The following is a 4,013-nucleotide window of genomic DNA, read 5'->3' on the forward strand; positions in this document are numbered from 1 at the left end:
CTGGGAAGTGAGAGCTCAGCACTGCAGCAGCAGGAACCAGGTACCAAGGACAGGGTGTTGTGGGGCAGTAGGACAAGCTGAGCTCCGGCCACTGGGCAGAAAGGGACAAGCAGGCAGGTGGCTCCCATGTCCCAACACCCCAGGACCCATGTGGATCCCCAGAGAGGGCAGTAAGCTGTAACCCACCAGGGTTCCTGTGGGCACAGGGGACAAAGCCGGGTGGCAGAAGGACCTGTGGGAACGGGGCTAGCCACCAGTGGGAAGGGGCTTCTTCAGCCACCAAGCTCCAGCAGCACTGGGCAACCAGACTCACATCACAGCAATTTTTACCCTTTCCTGCCTAAATTAAGGAGAGATCCTCAGACAAGGGGCCACGGCCAGCCAGAATGAGACCAATGTCACCAGTGTCACTGCTGGATCCAGGGGGTGAATGTGATGACCCCAACAAACCTCCCAGGGCCACTGCAGATGCCCCACCCAACTGGGAATCAAAAGCACCACATCCTCACCCCAAAACTGCCCAAGCAGGATCCTCAGCAAGCAGTGATTACCCCACACTTCACAGACCCCTTCCCACCCAAACCCTCCACGCTCCTCAGTGGGTGCCCACCTGCTCAGCAGCACCCAAGGTATTTCCTGGGAAGGTGAGGCTTTTTCATTTTCAAGATCTTCTCAGCCAAAGAAATTGCAAATGATATTCAAACCCCCCAGGCACTGTTCAGGGATCAAGTTCAGGCTTGTGGAATCACAATCCAGAGGTGGAACTGCTTCTCCGAAGCCTCCTCCCTCTGCCATGAGTTGCCATTTCCAGGTGGTTCATGTGAAGAAGCCAGAGGGCTCACACACACACCAGGGTGTGCCCCGACAGGGGAGCTGCCCCAAGCCAGCCCTGTGTGCAGGTGGAGGGTGTGCATAGAGGTGGGAGGTGGGCAGTGATGAGGTGGGTGAGAAGTTAGGGACAAGGGGGCAGGAAAACTGAGGGTTCCTCATTTCCCCAAGGTCCCACCTGCATTCCCCTTCCCCCATGGAAGCAAAACCTGGGAAGGTAAAACATGTCCCAGGCTGTGGCTCCAACAAACAGATGAGTTTGCATCAGCAAACAGCATTCCCTTCCAAGGTGTTGCTGCCTGCCTCACAAATCTACCCAGAAAAGGGGCAAATACAGCCAGAAATGAGCAACTCCCCAGTCAAAAACGTGGTAAATCCAACCAGAAATGAGGAAATCCAGCCAGAAAAGGGGTAAATACATCTGGCAATGCTGTCGCTACCCACTGAGTTCCACTGGAATGCTCTCAGCTCCTGACACACTTTATGGAAGCTGCCAGCAAACTAGGTCAGGAAGCCAAACCCCACGTGCACAGCCACCCCAGAGGAGCCCCAGTGTCCCAGGTGATGCTGGGATGGGGGGCTGTGCCAACAGCCTGGCTGCAGAGGATGGGTCCCTGTCCCTGATGGGTCCCCTGGGAAGCAGAGCACCTCCTTCCTCCATGAGAAATCAGCCCCATCACCAGCACTAAAACCATGCAGGTCCCTCTTTCACTTTCCCATTAGTGGGAAGTGAAAGTGTCATGGGGAAGGGGTGACCCCTCCAGCTGTGGATGGGGTGCACCCTTTTCCAGCCCTGATGCCCTCCAGCCTCCTCTTCATGCTCATTGGGGTGCAGCTGTAGCCCATGCACAGGCCCTGTTCCCAACAGCAGGGTCACACCATACTGGGGCCATCCCCTGGATGCCCCTGGCCACCACAGCACTGCAGATAAGCCAAGGCAGGGAGGGGATGCTGCAGCAGAGACAGAAGTACAAGGACTGCCAACCACAGGCATCCACCCCCACTTTGTAAAAGACTTTCCACACAGCCAGGCTCTCCCTCACCTGTAGATTTGGGGGACCCACCTGCAAAGCACCCCCAAGCATCAAACCCTCCACAGAGTCTTGTCACAGGAGCTGCATCACTCCCTGCCTCCCACGAGACACCCCCAAAATCTCAAGGCTCACCTTGTTCTGAGGCTAAGTTCTGGCAGCAAACACATCCTCAGTATTATTCTAAATATCCCTGTCCCTGATGTCCTGGCTGTGGCCCATAATAACACATCCCAATAGCTGCTGGAGCACCTCCAGAAAACCACCATAAGCTCTTGGAGGAGTTTTCCTTGCTACATTTCTCCCAGTGCCCCAGAATAGCCACCCACCCCTAGCACTCAGCTCTGTGCCTCCAAAAATTGGCTTTGGGGCTGAACCCACAAATTAAAATTGCTGTCCCTGCAGTGGTGCTGGACCTAGGAACCCCCCATGCAGGTGCAGCCCGTGGGCACCCCAAACACCAACCCAATGGCCCCAGCAGGGTGAAGGTGTCCCGTGGAACCAGCTTGCCATTACTGCAGGACAAAGCAACCACCATCCCAGTTCCAGCTGCACAGCACTGGCAAAGCTCCAGGCCTCACCAGACAGACTGGGAAGCAGTGAGGAAGAGGAGGAGGAAAGCAAGGGAAGCCCACTACCAGTATCCCCTGGCATCTGGGTGCTGTTGGTGGTGGTTAGTGTGGCACAGGCATTGCTGGCAGGGGCCTGCAACTGACGCTGTTTTTTGGCCATGAACAGGGACACGCCAGATCCCCAGCAGAAAACAAATCTGCCAGCTGGGCCCTCGGGGTCCCCTTTTCCCAGCTTCAGCCCTGGCATCAGCAGCACAACCACCCAGTGTCCCCCAACATGTCACTCACCCCAACCAGGCAATAGGACCCCTGCAGTGGCACAGAAATGGGGGCTATCAGCAACACCAGGGCTCCCTGGAGACTGGGACTGAGCTGGGTTATACTGGGGCTGAGCTGGGGTCTGCTCAGGGGAGCTGGGATATGCTGGAAGTGAACTGGGAAGGCTGGGGTTAAACTGGGGTTAAGCTGAGATGTACTGGTATTGAGCTGGGAAGTGTTGGGGTGAATTGGAATATACTGGGGAGGAGCTGGGACATGCTGGGGAATACTGGGATTAAACTGGGATGAACTGGCTTTGAGCTGGGGTCTGCTTGGGGCAGCTGTGGGGCAGCTGGGGAGTAGCAGGGTTCAACTGGAGCTTGCTGGGCGTGAGCTGGGATTGAACTGGGGTGTGCTGGGGGTGAGCTGGGATTGAACTGGGGTGTGCTGGGGGTGAGCTGGAGTCTGCCAGGAGTGAGCTGGGGTCTCCTGGGGGGCAGCTGGAGCATACTGGAATTGAACCAGGGTTGAGCTGGGATGTGCTGGGATTGGGGTGGGGGGTTCTGGGGGTGAACTGGAGCATATTGTGCCCGAGCTAAGGTGTACTGAGAGCAAGCTGGGGCGTACTGGAATTTGGCTGGGGAGTACCGGGGCTGAGCTGGGGCATACTGGGGTAATCTGAGGCGCGAGTACCCCAGTCGGGGGGGGGTGGGGAGGGCACACCACAGCTGCACTGAGCCGGGGAACAATCCACACTCCCCCCACCGCCCCAGCAGCTCCCAGTGTCCCCACTGCCCCCCTGTGTGCCCACAGAAACACGTGGAAAGAAACACGACCTCCCCCAGGAGAGAAACGGCGCTGAGAAGGCAGAGTGTGCCCCCCTCCCCTGTCCCCTGCTCCCGCCCGAGCTGGGGGTGCCCCTGCAGCCCCCCGGAGCACCCGGTACCTCTGTCCGGTGGCAGCGGCGGCTCCCAGAGGATGCCGGGGCGCTTCCCGGGGCGGGGGCACTCCGGGCCCCCCTTGCCAGGCCCGGGCTTGTTCCCGCACGGAGCTTTGGCTGCTTCATGGAAACAGGATTCAAGGGGAAAGCTGCCAGGACTTTCCCCAATAAAATAATAAACGGGTTGCGCGTGGGGTTCTTGCCTCCCCGCACAATTCCCAAGGTCTTAGTGGGGGGTGAGAAGGAGAGTGGGAGGGCTGGGGGACACAGAGGGGATATGGGGTGTCCATGGCCAGCCCTCACGGCTGCCCAGCCTGGGACAATGGTCCTTTCATCCGGCGCTCAGGGACCGGGACACGCTGGCTGCCTGCTCCGGGGGTGGAA

General features: G+C 58.3%; 1 protein-coding gene across 1 annotated transcript in view; it reads right to left on the reverse strand.

Annotated features, from left to right (window-relative positions):
• ARAP1 (ArfGAP with RhoGAP domain, ankyrin repeat and PH domain 1) overlaps positions 1–3,827 on the reverse strand; it is a 35,619-nt gene extending 31,792 nt beyond the window's left edge. Inside the window, 1 exon segment of the mRNA XM_031064232.1 lies at positions 3,636–3,827. The gene's annotated coding sequence lies outside the window, so the exon portion shown is untranslated.
• Positions 3,828–4,013: the final 186 nt, after the last annotated feature.

Source organism: Geospiza fortis, unplaced genomic scaffold (genome assembly GCF_000277835.1).
Source record: "Geospiza fortis unplaced genomic scaffold, GeoFor_1.0 scaffold283, whole genome shotgun sequence".
NCBI classification, from domain to species: Eukaryota; Metazoa; Chordata; class Aves; order Passeriformes; family Thraupidae; genus Geospiza; species Geospiza fortis.